The sequence below is a fragment of the Rhinolophus ferrumequinum genome, chromosome 3 (assembly GCF_004115265.2).
Source record: "Rhinolophus ferrumequinum isolate MPI-CBG mRhiFer1 chromosome 3, mRhiFer1_v1.p, whole genome shotgun sequence".
NCBI classification, from domain to species: domain Eukaryota; kingdom Metazoa; phylum Chordata; class Mammalia; order Chiroptera; family Rhinolophidae; genus Rhinolophus; species Rhinolophus ferrumequinum.
The window spans coordinates 8,091,828-8,111,416 of NC_046286.1; the positions used below are offsets into that span (position 1 = coordinate 8,091,828).

A 19,589-nucleotide genomic window follows, 5' to 3' on the forward strand; every position below is an offset into this window, starting at 1 on the left:
TGATGAGTGTTATTACATGTGTGAGAGCTAAGAGTAATTGGAAATCTTGAGGCATTCTGAGAGAATTTTTTCCCTTTTCTACTCCCTTTCTTTCACTATATTTTTACCTAAACAGGATTGTGCTATCTGTATTCCCCATTTAATCTTTAATGTATAAGAGCCCTAGTCTAAAACCTAACAGATTAGTCCCTCTGCTGCTCCTTCATAAATTGCAAGCTGAAGTGTTCGAGCAAAACAAATCAAACCTTTTACTGAACACTAACTCCATATACTTATACTTAGTCCATTAGTTCAGCACTGTCCAAGCTCCAGCCTACACGTGTCCTTTGACAGAGCTGGAGAGAGATTTCAGGCGCATAAACAGCTCCCCTCCCCAGCCAGAGCGCATCAGACAGTGTGCAGAGCACATGGGCTGAGCCTGTGTCACATCCCCACTCGTACCCTACTGGTAAGTGAGTCAGGAGACCCTTGTCCAATGAAGTGAAATATTTCCTGTATGGATAGCAAATTTGCAACTGTTTCTGTAGTCCAATCTTAGCAGCCATAATAGCACAGTGACTTTCTCAAAGTTACGTGGGTAGCTTACCCTACTTAAAATACTTCATTATGGGGATTATCGCAAAAAGAAATAAATTATTGGTGTTTTTTTGTTGTTGTTTTACTTCCAAGAGTAAATAATTTCAGTTAATTCTTTGCCCAACGGGGTGGGGGGGGTGTGTCTTTACAGATTTTTTTTTGGACATACAATTCACATACCATAAAATTCACCTATTTTTGCAGTTTAGTGACATTTAGTAAGTTTAAGTTGTGCAGCCATGACAAAATTCAAATTTTAGAATACTTCCATCACCCCAAAAAGTTCCCTTCTGCCCCTTTTCAGTCAATCCCCACACTCCCCTACCCCAGCCCCAGGCAACCACCGATCTGCTTTCTGTTGGTATAAGTTTGGTTTTCCTAGAGTTGTAATATCAGTGGATTCATGCAGTATGTATATAGTCTTATGTGTCTACATAGCATGTTGTTGAGATTCATCCATGTTGTTACCTATCAGTAGTTCATTCCTCTTTAATGTTGAGTAGTATTTCATTGTATGGATAATACCATATTTGTTTATTCATTTACCACTTGACCTACATTTGGGTTGTTGCCAGTTTGGGAATATTATGAATAGAGCTGCTATAAATATTCATGCACAAGTCTCGGTGTGGACATATATTTTAATTTCTGTTGGGTAGATACGTAGAGGTGGAATTGCTGGGTTGAATGGTCATGTACATTTAATGTTTTAAGAAAATCCCATCAGCAGTGTATTAGAATTCTAATTTCTCCATAATGTGCAACATTTAACATTGTCTTCTTTTTAACTTTATCCTGGTGGTTAGGTGGTGCTGTGTCACTGTGGTATATTAATTTGCATTTTCCTCACGACCAGTGTGTTAGGCATTTTTTTTAATGTGCTTTTTGGCCACTCATATATCTTCTTTTGTGAAGAATTTGTTCATACCTCAAATATTTTTCCCATTTATAAAAGATTTATACAAACACCATCTTAACAATATTCTAACCCATGAATATAATACATCTCTGTTTATTTAAGCCTTACTTAATGTCTCAAGAAAATTTTCTGTTTTTCAGCATACATCTTTTGTTAAATTTATTCCTGAGTGTTTTAATTTTTTGATGCTAATGTGAATAGAATTTTTAAATTGTATTTTCAGGTTATTCTTTGCTGCCACTCCAAAATAAGTCATTTTTATACGTGATCTTTTATCTGCAGCCTAGCTTAAATTCACTTACTAATTGTAGATTCCTTAGAATTTTCTACATCCAGGACCATGTCATCTGCAAATAAAGGCAGTTTTACTCCTTTTCGATCTAAATGCCTGTTAGTTTTTTCTTGCATTATTGCACTGGCTAGGATCTCTAGCATAATATTTAAATAAGTGTTGAGACTAGACCTCCTTCTCCTTGACCTCAGGTAGAAAGCATTCAATCCTCTTCCATTGAGTGTAATTTAGCTGTAGATATTTCACAACTGTCCCCTACCTCTGCCCCACACCCCAACAAATTGTAATAGTTGTAGCTGTTGAATACATTTTAGGAAAACAAAGGAAATGTTCAAATACATTCCCCCAAAACAGATAATAGAGTCCATAGTGAGCTACTGTGTGGCCTAAAATGTCAGCAAAACTGTTTTAAAGAGTTTTGCTATCCCATGGATTCATTTCTGTTTACAGTTGAAGTTATTCCCTTTGTTCATAATCACATGTAATGTGTCTGTCTGGCTGTAGTGGGAAAAACTGGAGACCTAAGAATACTCCTTTTTCTCAAATCAGCATCATAAGAGACACCCAAGATACTATTCTGGGTTATTCTTACTTGAGGTGATGAAAGCAAACTGCACTGTGTGATGCATGGAAATGCTGTTTGAATTAAGTGCTTTTACTACAAGACAAAATGATAAAAATCTGTGGGTAGATAAATACTATCAGGGTTAGAAAGAGCCTTAACAATCATTTAGTCCAACCCCATTTTTTTAAAATAAATGAGGAAACAGAGTACAGAGAGGTTGCCACTAATCTCAGGTCACACCTGAGTACTAAACACTGGTATTTTGTGCAGCCTTTGATCTAAAACCCAGAGACTGCTGAAGTTCCTGACCAGTTAACTGCTCTCAGCAGAGCCCGCTTCCCCCGTCAGCATATGTTTCAGCCCCGTAACTGTGGCTCCTTATCACATGTTCTTGCCCATCCCTCCCTGGTTTCCACTCTGTGGTCTCCACTGAACCCAGCATCTCCCTCCTGAAGGACCCAGAAGATTTGTTGGTCTTTCCTCCAAATTAATACACCTGCTTCTTTTAACTTGCCTTTAGTTTGGCCTCCAAGGCCTTCCTCAAGACTGGGGACTCATGTATGGACGATTCATGCCAAAATGTCACCAAATTAGACCAGTTGTAAAAATAAAGTATTTAGACAAAAATAATAGGATTTTTAATTTTTTTCTTTTAAATTGATAACAAATTGTTCACAGAGTTTTGCTAAAGAAATGTCCTTTCCAGGGCCTTTAATGTGTGTAATTAAAACTAACTTGCTAGCAGACACTCTTGGTCTCCCTAATAGGTTCTTACTGTGATTCCCTCTTGAGCAGTGCCTCTTAAAACATGGGGGCCTGTGGCCAGCACTTCAGAGTCCCTGGATAGAGGGGATACAGCCTCTTTAGAAAGTAAAAATTCAGTTTTTCAAGTAATTCTAATATAAGCCCAAAGTTTGATATACTGCCTGTGTACTTAATAGCTCATTTTTTCATAGGAAACACAAAGGTAATTTAAGACCAAGTGGAATTATTAGAAATTTCAAATGAGGTGATCTACATCATAGAGGATTTATATCAGATCTAGTCAACTCCATTCTCTTCACTTAGGGATTTACATCTTCTGAGTGTGTAATACATGCCTTCCTCCACTGGTCTGTCCCCTGCTAGCTGCTAAAATCCTCAGGCGCCAGCACCATGTGTCGTTCCGTAGCTTCCCATAGCGCCCTGTAGAGTACGGGGCCTCCAGGGTGTACCCAGTCAGTGTTGACTAACAATGTACAAGAAAAACTTAGAAGTCAGAGACATGTGGTATCTAGTGAGCCTGCTGGTCATCTTTCGGGAAAGCCCTTTTGTAGCAGTATTTGAAGGCAGGGCCAAGCAGGGGAGCGGGAGAATGGCTGGGTCTGTCTCCATGCAAATTCCTGAAGCCAGGATACGTGAGCAACCCAAGGGTTTCCCAATAGAATATGTGGCTGAAGGAACAGGTCTAGATAAAGAACCTTAGCATTATTTATTTTTACATATTTTTCTGCCTTGAATTTTTATTGGAGGGGGAGTCAGATAAGACATACCTACTATCAGATAGGGTGGCATTGCTTGTTTGGGCTCATTAAAATTCTTTGATATGCTTATGGTTTAATTAAATACTCAACTTTGGGGGTGGGTGTATTTGCATAAATAAAACCTGGGATTCATCTTGCACATGAATAAGATGGGCTCTTTGGAGGTCACAGCCCTACTATGTGTCATCACACCAATCTCTCATTCCTACCTCACAAACTTATTACTCTGTGATGTGGAATCTAAGCACTTGAGTGACTTAGAAGTTACCCTTCCTGGTGTCAGTCCAGCCCCCTGAACGTACGCAGCAGAAACCACATCCCCCGTGCCCTGGCAGGTAATCCAGCCCGTGTACATCTCTAGCCTGGAGGGAGTGTGGCATGTCTGGTTGCCAGGCAGTTTACACTGAATAGGTACTTCCTCCGTTGAAAGAAAACGAGCTCCTTGTATGTCCTCATTCTCCTCACTCTGCCCTCCAGAGCAGCTGTCACAAATCATCTTCCTCTCCTGCAAGATTGCTCTTCCAATGTTTGAACGCAGTGGCTTTGGCTTTCCAGCACCCTAGTTACCGCAGTAGGAAGTCCATTCACAGGGATAAAGAACTGGTATGGGGCCCTCCAGGACGAGTTGGGGCTCAGGAATTCCAGACTGGGCTCAGGGTGTGTCTCCACAGTTTTCCTCATCAGGGGCCCTCACAGAAGCTGGGTGTCCTGTTTAACAAAACCCTTCACCTGCTAATCTCTTTCTGAGACTGCTGAAAAGTGTTCTCTTCTGTGGAGTTCATGGCTGGCCTCTGTTGCCGTACTTCTCAGAATCTATTGAAATTGTCCGTCTACACGTCTGTCCTTCCTAGACGTAAGCACTGGAGGGCAGGGACCAGATCACGCTCTCTGGTGGATCCCAGCTCGCACTGCACCTGCTGGCACGTAGTGCTGCCTACTCCCTAGTAAACACTGGAATGAAGGCGTGACCCTGTACCATTGTAGTTTTGGTTCTCTGGGGGAAGGAAAAGGAACGGCTTCACTGAACGCCTGCTGTGTGTGTGCTGGGTGCCTGCACCTGCGTGCTACCGTTGGCCCCTTCTACGAGCATCACTGGACAGATGGCACTCTGCTTTTACAGAGGTGAAAACTCAAGCTTTGAAGTAACTCAGAAATACTAAGGGAGCACCTGGCATTTGAGCCCAGGTCTGTTGAGCTCCCGGAATCTCATCACTTTTTCGTGTCCCCAAACTGGCCCATGGGGTGAACTAAACAGTGAGGAGATGACTGCAAAGTGAGTTGTCTGTATTTTCCGCCATGTAGCCCATTCCGTATTTAAGCACCCCCACGTTTCCGAGATGCCTTTTATTGAACATGGACTGGTAAAAATTTCTGTGACCTACTGTGTGATCTACTGAGATGGTGCTCATGAGTCGTCCCAGGGCACTGGTTTCAGTTGTGTCCCATGTGCCACTTGTCCCTCCGTCTAGATAGATGCTTCTGGAGCGCAAGGCCCAGTGGTGCCACCGTTTTGTCTCCCACTGTGCCTCGGTAATAGGAGGCACTTAATTCTTGTTGACGTGTACATTCCATTTTCTCCTAAGTGCTAATTCGTGTCCTCATTTTTCCTGAAAACTGACCTCCCCCTGGATACTAACCTCACCTCATGCGCCCAATTCCTTACACAGAGCTGGATGCTATTGCTTTTGTTGGCAGCTGATTTCTTGCTTTGCTTCTATGTCCTTCAGCTGTTTTCCTCTCTGCGTCTCCAGCTGGCTAAGGGCAGGGACCAGTGACTTCTTCTTTCCTTCTCTACTGGCCCCTAACCTGGAGCTCTGTGGACAGTGCACAGATGACCAGTACATGCTTCTGACGCTTGAGCCTGGTAGCTTCGTTTCCTTGCTGGATGGAGCCTGACTCCTTTATTAAATGAGATTTCTATAGCACCTTTCCCCTGAAGAGATCAGTATCAGTGCAGTTTGTTTCTGTTTCTGGAAAGTGCTTTTTCCTAAGCAGACCAAGGTTCTGATAAGATCACATGATAGCTCTTCCTCCTCTGCTGTTGGGCCCTGGAGAGGCAGACTCGAAGACAAGCCTCGCCACTTCTCATTTTGCTTTCTTGTTGCTGGCAGTGATCCTGGATAAGACTGTGACAAATACCAACACAGCTCTGCAGTGGTGGTTGATACTATGCTCGTGTTACCAAAAGAGAACCTGCGTTTGGGGGCACCGCCATCTTTGGAAGGCGGATACAGAGAAGGTCCCTTTAGAGCTCAGTACATCTGCCCACTAACCCGAGTGCTCGTGGGTTGCTGGTTCTCACACAGAAGTGCCTGGTGGCACTAGACCTGGGGCACTAGAACTGTTCAGTCTCCAAGACTGAAAGTCATGCCACTAAGGAGCTGGGTCCCAAGAGGGGCATGAGACCCAGAGACTCAAAAGAAACAAGTGCTGGGTGGGCAGGGAATAAGTGCTGAGAGATGGCACTCTCCTCGCTGTAAGGTCCTTGTCACACTGCATAGTCGGGTAGCTGAAACTGACCATGAAATACTGGAGCAAAGTTCAGAGGCCAAAAACTGAAAAGGGTGCATGAGTCAGCCGTATACTTCATTGGAGAGGTGCCTAAAAGAATTGGATCAACTGGCTTCTCTAGGAAAGAGCTCCCCTTTCCACATCTTATTTGCACAGACATTCTTCCCATCCCTGTTGGGTGAGGCAACTCAGGAGGAAATGAAGGCCTCTCCTGTGGACTGCAGACGATGACAGGTGCACGCGTAGAAGCTGCTTGGCATGGGTGCTCACAAGCATCACTAGACTTGGCCTGCCCTTGAGCCTGCCATCTAGAAACACCCTCCACTGTCAGTTCAGGAGCGAAGGCAACTGTAGCTGCTGAGGCACCTTGAGAAAGAAAGAAAGTAGGAAAGCAATGTAGAGAAGGGAACTGTGAGGAGGTGGGCACAGGGCAGAAATGGAGCTGTGGTAGGTGTGGGAAGCCCACTGGCATTTCCTCAAGGGTTGGTGTGGTCTTGGGAGGGTGCCGTTGCTTATTCCCTCCTGGGAGGTGACAGGTATTCTCTGGTGTCACCTGTGGAGTCGAGCGGTAGGGCCACCTGTGCTGTCTAGTTTATTCTCTGCCCCATCACAGTGCCTGGCCATAGTTGGAAGGAGAAGGTACCTCCTGGTACGTGATCACGGGGCATGGCCAGCTGTTGTACATGCTAAAATGTGCGGTGCCCGGGTGGACGGCTGGGGGACAGATAGGGCTGGCCGCCTGTGGGGATCGCCACCTGATGGCTGGTTCTCTCTGCAGCAGCCAGCGGGGCCGGCTTCACTTGTTGTGATGAGTCCTCCAGGAAAGTACGTAGGGGCTGCAGGCGAGCTGGGGAGGCGTACCATGCGGGTGTTAGAGGCTCCTCTGGCCAAAATGTTCTGTGAAGTATCAGTCAGGAGATGGCTTTTGATGCAGGAGATGGGTTGTTCTTAGGCCGTAGCGTGGGAGGTGACAGGCAGTGGCTACTGCCATTGAAGACATTTCCTCTGGGTCAAGGAGGCTTAGTCTAGCAACTGCCCCGTTGTGTCTGGAGGAGTTGAGCAGGCCGCTTGTTCACTGGATTATAAGGACACCTGCTGTGTGTCTGACACGCTCTCCACTCTCCGCACTCGCACTGGCTCCCAGTATCCCCTGGGAGATGGAAGCTGTGAGTCAGCACGAGGGAGTTTGTGCTTCCTTGTGAGTAAAACACAGGATGACATGTGCTCCCAAGAGCTGTGCAGTGCAGTGTTACAGATTCACCGAAGAACGGGGAAAGTGCCAGATTTACAAATTAAAGGGCCAGGTTTGTGTTAATACTCTGGCATCAATTAAATTGTTCTTCCCTTGAACCGAACTGTTATCCCAGCCAGAACCAATTTTCCATGGAATCTGGGGTAATGAAATATACCAGAGTAGGGTAGGAAAAGAATGTCAGTGGGAATCTGTGTGATTTATTTTCAGTTCTTCATTATCTACTCACTTAATTTGTGGTCATGAGTTATAGCAAAGTTGTAATTCCAGGAGAGCACCTGATGCCATCTTGGACATTTCTGGGTTGCCTCTCAGAGTGAGCTCAGCAAATATAGGCTCTCGATAATAATGGCAATAGAAAAGCATAATTAGGAAAGTACACCTACTGCAAAAAAAAAAAAAAAATGGAGTATTCCCCAGGCAACAATAGTTTTTAGATCACTCACTGTACCCGTTCACCCAGTGGACTGGGATGGCGGTCCTCTCCAGGAGTAGGGGGAGGGGCACAGTTTTAAACATACTTTTGTTGCTAGAGTAATGTTTCTCCTTTTAGGGAGTCAAATGTTGATTCACATTATTTATTTACTCAATCTACTTATCTTTATTGAGTTCCAGAGGAATGGCAGGAGATAAAACTGACGAAGTACTAACCACGTGGTGCTTTTATTCCTTGGGGGACAGATGCAGTGAACAAGGGAACATATGAAAGAGACTTTGTGATGGGAGTAAGTGTCATGAAGTAAAGAATGACAGAATGAGGAGGGCGAGGGGTGGGGGCTGCAAGTAGGGATGGGGCCCGCATCTGGGAGGAGACGGAAGCTGAGCTGGCAGCCCGCCATTCAGAGAGCTGGGGGAGGGTGTCCAGGATGGAGAGAACAACATCGGTCCTGGAGGCAGGACCAGACTGGGCAGATCTGAGGACCAGAAAGGCGGCTGTGGAGTGGGAGCACTGGCCCTGGAGAGCAGAGGCAGGCGGGGACCGGATGGGCTAGTAGGCCTCTGCCAGGAGTTGGAATTTTATTGTAAAAGTAGTGGGAAGGCACTGAAGAGTTTTAAGCAAAGGAGTGACATGATCTGGTTTACATTTTTAAAATATCCTTCTGGGAGATAAACATAATTGCTCGTGTATGTATGGACTCTGCTTTGCCTCCTGGGAGGGTAACTGAGAATGGGATGAGAGACTTTTGCCGAATCTGATCTTATACAAATTGAATTTCTATTATATTCATGTATTACCTATTCAAAGAGGAATTAACACATTAAAAAAGCACATCTCAGGTCACTTACCTGAAGGAAAAGAGGGAGGGAGGGAGCGAGGGAAGGAAGGAAGGAAGGAGTCCCTCTACCTGCTGTGAGGGAGAAGGCTTGGGGGACAGCAGAGGCTCACGCAGGGCAACAGCACGTTCCCTGTAGGCCCCAGCGAGCCACGGTGGAACTTTGGCCCCACTGCGTCCCAGCCCTCCTGGCTTCCTTCCCAGTCCATCTGCACGCTGCACTCATTCCTGCCACAGGGCATTTGCATGAGCTAGAGAGAAGCAGGGCAGATCAGGACATCATTTAGAGGCACAGCCAACAAGATGACTAAAAAAGATGATGTGAGGACTACGGGAAAGAGGAATCAAGACTGAGTCCTGCGTGGCTCGAGTAGCTGTGTCTGTGGTGTCACTCACTGGGGCAGGGAAACTCGGAGATGAGCTGATACAGGAGTCAGGAGGATTAAGAGTCCTGTTTTGAACATGTTACAGCTGAGATTCCTGTCTGCCAATCCAGTTCGAGGTGCTTGTCAAATCGACAGTTGGATATAGGAGTTTGGAGTTTCAGAGGAGAATTTCTGAATGGAAACATAAATTCAAGGGACATCACCTTGTAGAGTTTACTTGGAGCCTTGGGTCTAAATGCGATTCCTTGAAGGAGGGACTATAAAAGCAGAAAATGCAGGACTGCGGTGTGTGGCGGCTTTTAGACGCAGTAAAGGCTTCCCAGGGGCAGCCTCCGTGAGGAGACAGGGAGTGTGGAGCGGGGTCATGACGTCAAGGGTTATGACAAGGGCAGGGTGGGCAGGTGCTGCTGCAAGGCCGGGGGAGGGCATCGCGTTTGCCACTTGAGCTCTTGCCTGGCTTTTGCTTGTCCCCTGAGGTTGGGAGAACACGGTCGACTAACCTCTCATTCATTCTCTCAACCAAAATGCTTTGACTGAACTATACACTGTTGTAGGCACAGGGGGTGTGGTGTGTGTGATAAATTACAGAAGCACGTTTCTGGCTTTCATGAAATCTAGTCAGGGAAACGAGTTAAATGAAAAAAATATATATACAAATGACCCTATAATTATAATCGCGACTAGTGACTGAAGGAAAAGTCCAAGATGCTACAAAAGTGGGTAGCGGGCTCTAGGCTACTCGGAGGGTCTGGGAAGGTCTTCCTGAGGAAGGGCTGTTGGAACAAGCCTAGAGAAGCAAGAATGTAGTGAGGAGGTCAGTGTGTCCAGAACACGGAGTAAGAGGAGGCGAGTGGCAACCGGGGAGGCGCCCTGAGGCTGAGGGGTGTGGTCGTCAGGGAAACCACTGAAGGCTTTAAGTCAAGTGTGCTCCTCGCAGGGTGGGGTGTGTGGAGTCACGTGGGCTGCTGGGAGGACGATGGTTTGACATGGGCGACCTCGAGGAGGCTGTTGGGGTCACCTGGGCAAGAGATGCTGGTCGCTTGGGCTGGTGGCAGGAGAAATGGAAAGAAGACACCAGATTGGACTTTTTGGAAATAGGATCCATGGGACTTGGTAATTGAATGTGGAGAATGAGGAAGATCCCCGTGATGACCCCCGGTGTGTGTCATGAGGCTGCATGGTGGCCTGGTTCTCTAACATGGGGGACACTGAAGAAGAAGCGCATTTGTGGGGAAGTAGCAAGTGTTCCATTTTGGACATCTTAAGTCCGTGATATCCAGGATGCCAAGAAGATCATTAGGAACAGAGGCATGGAGCTCCAAGAGGTCTGGGGCAGAGAGACCGATTTCAGAGTTTTTAGCATATATGGTTAGAATGTTAAACCTTGGCAGAGCGTGGGGTGAGACAGAAAGAGGGTCCAGCAGTGAATGGTTGTAGTATGTAAAGCACAGTAGATGTGGAGCGAGCAGGGAAAGAGTAACAGTAAGTTACTCAGGACAGTAAGTATGTCACACAGCCTGTGGCTCAATCATCTGTCCCGGACGCTCTGGACTCAGTGATCTCAGGCCTTATTCGCGGTATTTTTAGTACCCAGACTGGAGCCATTTGGTGGAGTTTTCATGTCTGAGCCCTCCACACCCACTCCCCAAGTGAAATGGAACTGGGCTATTAGTTCAGCACCTGCTGCCCATCCAGGTAGGAAGTCTCTAGAACCCTGGAGTAAGCTGTCCATTCAGTGGGGGCTTTATATATATAGTTCATAATCTGGCCTCAAATCTGAACTCATGTCTGCAGCTAAAACAGTCTTCTAACACTGAATATAAGCCTCTTTCCCTCCAGGGAGGTGTGTTTAAATAAACTTAAGTTTAAACACAGAGAATCAAGAACTCAGCTTCTCTGCACCTCCCCCCCCCGCCCCCGACACACACACACACACACAGACTTTTAACAGTGGACAGCAGGTGTTGTGGGACTTACGAGCTTAAAGTTCAAATTTTGTGAAAATAGGATGCTTACACTCATGAGGTCCTCAGAATGACCTTTTTGAGGTATTGTGGTGAAAACAAGAAGCATGTGGAGAGACTTCATTCTTAAGAGAAGCACATAAAACAATGCATGTGATGCTGGCACCGTTTGGGTGAAAATATAGATTGTTTGCAGTGTCTGCCGCCTTTTGCTTCCTCTGGCCCATCCTCACGCTCCACCTCCCAGCTGGACAGTCTCAGAGAAATAGACACGTCAGGACGTGACCAAACTTGGAAACGTACATGCTCTGCCTCTGCTTATGAAAGAGGCGTGCAGAATTCTCGGAGGAGCCCCCCACAACAGCAAAGGAGCTGCTCTCTGCCGTCCTTGGAAAGTTGCCGTGTCCCTTTCATGGTGTCCTTAACCACTGGGTGCTTTCCAGGCTGCCCGCTGTGTCTTCATATATTTAAATCAGTCTCACTAAAATTTGCATATCTTGAGCAGAAATCTTTACTGAGCTTGTCACTTACCATGCATTTGTAGTCTGTACAAACAGGTTCGTGGAGAGGGACAGAGGAAACTTGTGCATCACATGTTCAGAGGAAGATTTCCTTGTTCATTCTCCTTTGTCAGTAGTGGTATCTCAAAGGATAAGGGAACCGGAGCCTAAACTGAGAAGTAAAAGGGAGGCGCAGAAAGAAAGCCATAGGGTGGGGGCAGCAGGGGGGAGGGGCTCCGAGCCTTGAAGCCAGGCATGTTAGTTGTGCTGTGTGAGGTGACAGGGATGACAGTGGCTACGACAGTCAGCCTTCCTCGTGCCGGGGGCTTCATGTGCTACCTTGTTTCTTCTAAAAGAAGACCTTGCTGGACAAATCAGCTCGACACACGCATTAGAGCTGATTGTCCGGCTAGGTCTTATTTTCGGGGAAATACGGAACTTCAGTGCCCATAACAACCCCATTCTATAGGAGACACAACTGAAGCTCTGAAAGGTTCAGTGGCTTACCCAGCCACAGAACTGCTAAGGCACTTGAATCCAGCATGTGGGCTCCAAAGCACAAGCTCCTCCCTGGGTTATCCAGAAAGAGAACTTGAGGTTCCCCTGTTGAGGGACTTGCCATGACAGCAGGGATGGGACTAAGCCATAGGTCTCTCCCAGCTTTGGTCTGTCATCTTCGTGCTCCCCTGAAACCCCAACGAGTGGATGGAAAGGCCAGCAGAGAAAAATGGGGAAAGTTTTCCTTTCCGAGTGTTGCCCCGGAGAGAGACACCTGGCATTTACAGTCTGATGTCCCCCGATGGCATCTCCACTTGGACTTCCTGTGACTGGACGAACTGGCTCTTGCTAGTTTAGCCTCCAGGGATGTCTGCATAGGCCCCCGTTCTGTGGGGAGCCTTGGGCCCCGTCCATGCCCTCAGTGGCTACTGGGTGGTACGGGGACGGCCCTGTTTCTTGTCTCCACTGCAGCTGTGGAGGTGGGTTTCTAAGGACTTCTCCATTTGAGAAGATAATCTTTTACAGGACAAGGCAGTGCTGAAAGAGAAGGCCAAACAAATCAGGAGCCTGCTGAGGAGAGGAGAAGGTTACCCCCAAAACCAAAAGCTCCCCGCTTTTGCTTCACTGTTCCCCTGAGGCACATGGAGAGGATCCAGGACTGTGGGCAGCTCCTAGGGTTTCTCAGATCCGAGAAAGAGCCCCAGGTACCAACAGGCTAATGCTGCCGCTTTCAGCTGCTAAAATGAAACGGGGTTTGAAAGCAAGTCATTATTCCTCTGGCAGAAACTGCCCTGAGCTGTTTTTTCTTGGTTTTTAAATATATGTTCATCTCCAGATAAACCAGCCCTGCATAATGTGAGCCTGCAGCCGCGCCTCCGCCCTGTGCACGGAGGCCTTGTAAGGGGTTTGCTCGGAGTTGGTGCTCAGCCCTCAGAGGTGACGCTCAGTGTCCTTCCTGGTGTGGGCACCCTCCCCCCAGGACCACCCCACCCCACCCCAGTGGGAGAAGTAGGAAGGGCTTTTTCCGCAGTAGAGGCAAGAATGAAGGGTGGGAAGACTTGTTCTCGGGAGTGTCAGGCCAAGTGAGGCTGCCGGAGTTGGGTGACGGAAGAGGACGACCTGGGACGGGGCGGACATCACACAGAGGAGAGGAAAGAGGGCGTTCGAGTTTCTGCAAGAATGAGGCTGGTCCGCAGAGGCTGCATTAGGATACCAAGAGTGGTGACTTTTGTATACTTTTTAAATGATGTGTGTACACACTGCGTCGGAAGCTTCCTCAAGCTGGGCTGGGACAGTGTCATTTCCCTCTCGTGCTGACGGCTCTTGTAGAGCTGGTTGCACAGGTGTCGTGCTGGAGACCCTGCTCGCTGCGCCATTTGTTGTGTGGGGTGGCCTGTGGGGTCTCTGGTCCCACTCCCCACATAAGAACGCAGGATATGGTGAGGCCAAAAGGGAACACCCACGGAGCCATAGGTAGGGGAGTCATACCCCTATGTTCTCTCTGGCAACCAGGCGAGACACACGCAGTAGTAGCCACACGATCCGCAGTCCGCCATTCACTTCTCTGCCCGCCAACCAACCATCAACGCAGCCCCGCAGTTACGTCAGTAGCCAGTTGGCTAACCGGTTACAGCTGACGGCCAACCAGTCACAGCTGATGGTCATTCTCTCTCTACCCGAGCCAGCACCTCCCCACGCCAGGCCGAGAGCCTGGAAACTGCTCTCTGGGACTCTGTCCCCACAATAGGCTCTTGTATCTTTGCTTTCTATCACTCTGCTTTTTGTTCTAACATTTAGCTCGTATCTATGTAACTGGTACTTTAATTGGTTTGGGGGAAACATGATTGCTTCTGTTTTAGAATTGTCTCAGTATGATTCAGTGGTTTTATTAAATTGTTGAGTGGGCTCTTCTAGATTACAGGTTCTCCTTCCCTTTGAAAAGCAGACAGACGTACCCAGCTTCGCTGTGGCTTTTCAGTTCCAGCTCTCCAGGCAGCTGACCTCTGCCCATCGGCCTGTCCCTCCCCCAGCCCAGCCGGGCTCTGTGTCAGCCACTCATGAGCCGGGATCCATTTCCGTTTCTTGGAGTGTGGCGATGCTTTTCCTTCTACGATGCCAAGTCAGGGATGGGAAGAAAGGAAAGTAGACACAGTCCATTCCCAAAACACCTGCTGCTGCTTTGCCTGTACCATGAGCCTGATGAAATAAGATGCATTAAGATCCTTTACTACATTTCTGTGCTAAGACCAAGCCTTGGGCCTTGGGTCAGGGGATGGTGGTGCAGTCCAGGGACTGCTGCTGCCACGTGCGAGTGTAAATGGCTGATGCTTTCCAACAAGCTCTCCTGGAGCCTCCCGCTGCTCCCAGGGTGTACTAACAAATGAGCTATGAGGTCCGTTAGCTGTCCTGAGCTTTAAGGAACCCTTACCTAGCTGGAAAACGGATTCTTTTTTCTAACGAGCTTGCCTGTTCATTTCAAACACTGGGTCAGGCATGTTTGTCGTTTATTTTTTAAATAGGCACTTTGGATAGCAAGTGGGGCCTATTAGCGAGCTGAGCTTTGGAGGGTCTTACCCAGGTTTCCCAGGAAGCTTCGGGAGGCCTGGGCGAGGCTCCGTTTGCTGGAGCCCCTGTGCATCGGTGGCAGCGCTCTCTGGTTTTCCCAGCTGGACACACCTGCCAGGGCCTCGGAGGGGGCTGCACCAGCGGGGCGGGGGGGGGGGGGGGGCTGTGCCTCGGGCTGTGGGGTCTGTGCAGACGGCTTGCACGCGCACTGCCACCGCAGGCACACCAGTGGATCATTTCACAGTGCCTCAGCCCCCACGCTTGTCAGTATTTTTAGGTTCTGCTTGAACCTTAGACAATTTGAAAGTCAAATGAGCAAGAAAGTGTAAAACATCTTGCAAGTGAGGTAGAAACACCCGAGCAGCTGGAGCTGAGGCCTACCCTGGTCCCTGCCTTTAAAACAGCCCGGCCCCTGGGGGAGCCTGCAAGGGGCAGGGATCTGCAAGGAAACAATGTTTAATTAAAGTCCAGAAGTATCCAGAGCTGCCCAATTTTGCCAACTTTAATGGTACTTTTTACTCCAAGATAAAGCCAAAAAGCAACATTTCTGTCTGGCAGGGATTGAATAAAAATGACAAGGGCTCAGACTTTAAATGTGAATTTTGGCATCGCTTTCTTTGTCTCCCTTAGGAAATTCCAATAGGAAAAGAGTTCCACCTCCTGCTCAGTCCTTAGGGTTTGGAAGGAAGTGCTGGCCTGGGAACCCAGGGCCTGGGGAAGGGGAAGGGCTGCACTGCCTGCCTCCTCCTCCCTCCGCCTCCCCACCCCCAATGCAGTAGCCCTTCCTGTGGCCAGAGGGTGCGGGGAGCCGAGCAGGAGGGAAGGGAACTGGCGCTGAGGCCACCGTCTGGCTCAGCTGCCCCAGGGCCCTGCCGGCCAGCACTGCTGGGCGCTGGGGAACCCAGGCCCTTCCCCTCGGCCCTGGGCTCTGATTGTTGTTGGGTTTTGTAAACAAGTGAGTGAAACAACTCTGTTGCACCTTTCATAGCACTGGGAGCAAGGTGCTGGGTGTTGTGTTATCTTTGCCTAATGATGGCCTTTGTGCAGAGTGTTCTAGATCGTTTTTTGTTTAGTCGCAGAAAACCCACATTCCTGCCTGTGTAAGCAGAGATGAGTGTTAGCTGTGGATGAAGGATCTGAATAAATTGTGTAACTTTCAGCTGTTAGCTTTAAAAGCTCAGGGGTCAGGTCTGAAGTTTGGTTCTGGCCAAATGAGCATTTTTAGAAACCTGCATGTTAGACCTTTATGAGTCTGAGGAGAAGGAGCTTCAGTTCCGTTTTCTGCGATTGTTTTCTGGGCCAGCGTGTGTCGTCTGTGTGGCTTTTGGCTCACTGGTCACAGTCCCCAGGTCTAGTCAGGAGGGCCGAGGCCAGAGGTGCTTGTTTGCACCCATGAGCAGCCTCCATTGAAATGCCCGTCCTCCCACAAGAATCCCCTAGGCCGGTGGCCAGGGTGAGTGACCGAGTGACCTGAATGCTCCCTTCAGCGTGTCTCATTCACAGGGAACCCTTTTGGGACAGAGGGGTAGATGGGTCTGGAATGGTATGTTTTTGCCTTATTCCATAATTTTGTGTCTCTGATGGTGACGTCAGGGAAGCTCCTGCTGTCGCCCCATCGCTCGCTGTCCTCAGCCACAGGCTTGGGTCCCAGGACGAGCCCCGGCTGGCTCCGCCACTGGCTGTCTAGACAGGCAGGTCTTCCTCCCCTCCTGATGTTGCCTGGTTAATTGAAGGTTTTTCACACTGAGGGTGTAGCTGCCGGAGACCTTCTGGAGACCTTCCAGCCCAGCTCGCAGGGGGCTAACTGATGTCACCTGTGGTGGTCCGGCCTCCTCCCTCTTCCCATGCCCAGGATGGCCTGTCACATGCCTGGTAGCGGCAGGCAGAGAGGGCCATGAAGGATAGGCCATGGAACAAAGTGCTCGTGGAGCTGCTGCTTCACCCTCTCTTTGTAATTAAGGGCTCATCCCAAATTGCCCTCAATGCCAGCAAGCAAAGAAATGCCCACACAAGTGCTTGAGTGTTTTGTTCAGATAACTCTGCAGCTTCCGCTTAGGCCAGTATTTCATGGAAAACCAGTCATCTGGGTCTCCGAGGAGCAGGGGAGCCAGTCATGTGACGTGGCAGGGAAAGGGCGGAGGTTCAGCCGAAGTTAGCAGGCAGATCATATTTTCAAAAACTTTGGCCTTCGGTGTTTTCCTCTCTTGGGGGTCAGCATCCTTTTCCTCATATTCTCCTACCCTTTATCCCTCCGAAGCACTATATGGTGTCCAGCTGTCATAAGCAAAAGTATATTGAAATTGTTTTCAAAACTACGTGATGCTGAACTAGGGGCCCATAAGGAGAGTGTAGATGTGGATTGCATGTATGTGAACGAGTGAAAGAATGCAATTTTGATATGTAACTTTTTTAAATCAGGAAAGAAAGAATTGCGTGACACCCTGGGTGACAGTAGCAGAGCCTGGGTCACAGCTTAGCTGCTCAGTTCAGTGTCCTCTGTGCTTTCGTCCCTTCTGGGCTCTGCTTTGCTAGACCCGCACTCGAAAGGTCCCACTTGGTGTCTGATGACCGGCCTGGAGGACGGCCTGGCCACGATGGAGGCTGTAAGTCCCTTGTGCTTTACGGCTGTTCATCACTGAAGTTCAGGACCATCACCTTCCCCGGCAGCCGGAACTCAGCTCTCTCCTCACCCAGCTTGGTCTCCAGAAGACCATCAGAGTCATCGAAAGCTCATGACACTTGCACTGGTTCCTAGAAATAGGTCTGTGGGGTACTAAGGGAAGAGGATAAAGACTCCTGCCCTCCCGTCTCCAGAACAGCCTGCGGAGACTACTGACACCGAAAGTCATTCAGCCGATTGGCTGCTGTCAGTGGGTCACGCCTGCTCGGCACCGGGGACGAGTTCCGTCGTGTAACCTCCGCTCGGTGAGCCATCCTGACGGGAGAGGGAACGAGCTTCATTTGTGCTGTCTAATCACCTCAGTGCAGCACCTTGGAAACGGAGCTTTCCAGAAGTTTCTCCAGACTTTCCCTCAGTGAGTTACAGTGCCACATATTGGAATTGAGACCAGCACCACTCCCAAAACTTAGCTGCTGTTTACTGGCTTTCACCTTCAAAAATCAAAGCCAAGTGTCAAGGTGTATCTTACAGTTCACAGAACTGTAAAGAAATGAAGTATTTGGGCTGGATGGAGGATCCTGGGTGTAGAGAGAATATGAGGACGCCTCTGTGGTTGCCGTGCCAGATCCCCCGAGGGGGCCGCCCCCGAGCTGTCGGAAGGCAGTCCAAGCACAGTTACAAGGGGCACAGTGAGCACATGACCGGAGCCTCTCCCCGCCACCCCAGTCTGCCTTTGACTGATGAGCTGTTAGGCTGAAACCAGGGCCAGGGTAGTTTCAGGGGTAATCCATTTCCTGCTGTTTTTATTCAACCAGTGCCATTCATCAGAAGGAGAGAGGAGCCCCTGGGACCTTCCCCTGCATCCTCCCAGTATCTTGAAGAAAGGGAAGACAAGGGACAGCAGGCCTCCCCTGCCCCTTATAAAATGCACACACGTCAGGCCTCCCTACCGCTGGTGCCCTTGTGCCAAACCCTGACCTGGCAGCAGGTTGCCCCCGTCGGGTGGGCTTTGCTCCACAAAGAAGATGATGGTGTTTGTTAGATGGAGGGTGCATATTGAGGCCATCCACACTTCTGCGGAGAAATCCTTTAGGAGAAAGACAACTGGTATCCAATATCTCCGAGTAATGAACTTATCAGTAAATAGAACACATGAACTCATTAGTCTTAACTTTGCTTTTGGACCAAATGGGAGCTCCGCTTCTCAGGAGGCAAAAATTTCATCTCTGTTCTTTTTTCCTTAAACCCAGTCCCAATGTAGAAGCAAACATTGCCGCCCTCTCCCTGGGAAGCGGTTAATAATGTGCGCTGGCACACAGAGGGTGGGCCCGGCCTCCCTGGCCGTGTGCACAGGCGTGTGCACAGCTTGAGCCCAAGGCGCCAGGGCAGCGCTGTAGTGTCCATGAGGGGAATTCTCGGGGCGAAGGTAATCTTAAAGTTAAGGCGGTTGAAACTTTGTCCATCCTGGTCACTCAGCCTTTGCTTCAATTGCGGTTATTCCTCTAAAATCACTGCCTCTACCCTTCATCGCTGAGAAGAAAAGAGATTGAGGGTGTGGAGATGGACGGGTCATAAGGAGTGGTGCTGTGGCCACCGGGATCTAGGCTTAAAAGAAAGACGTTCGTTGGGAGAGTGAGGGGAGCACTTACCGGGCCGAGGGTCCGTCCGCTCCAGGGGCCGGGGTGGGGGTAGGTTTAGGAAAGGATTCAGATTCATCTGCAGGTTGGTCCTGTGGACCTGGTCTAGGCCCAGGGGCCTGGAGGTGTGGCCAGATTCAACTGATGGGGTGAGAGGTGGCGGGGAGCCAGCTCACCAACCCCACTCTCCCTGAAAGAGACAGACCTAGGGAATGGGAGGTGCCCACCCCCACACTCATCCACTTACTTATCAGCATCTCTAGAAATGAACCAGAAGAGGGGACGAAGGAATGGATCTCATGCTGACACCGCTGTGTGTTCCCTTGGACCTCTGAGCCTCTCTGCTGACGCCCTGAGGCTTCCTTTCCTTGTTTCCTTTCGGTGACACTTCATCTGCTCCCTCTTCCTGCCTCTCCTTCATCCTTTGTTTTGCCAGCCCCACCAGTGTCTCCTATGGCCCTGCAGCCCCCTCCACTTGTGGAGGGGAAAGGCCTGAGCGGGAGCCCC

General features: G+C 48.9%; 1 protein-coding gene across 4 annotated transcripts in view; it reads left to right on the forward strand.

Annotated features, from left to right (window-relative positions):
- The window catches only part of ZFAND3 (zinc finger AN1-type containing 3), a 314,249-nt gene that overhangs the window by 291,608 nt on the left and 3,052 nt on the right, over positions 1-19,589 (forward strand). The window lies entirely within an intron of this gene.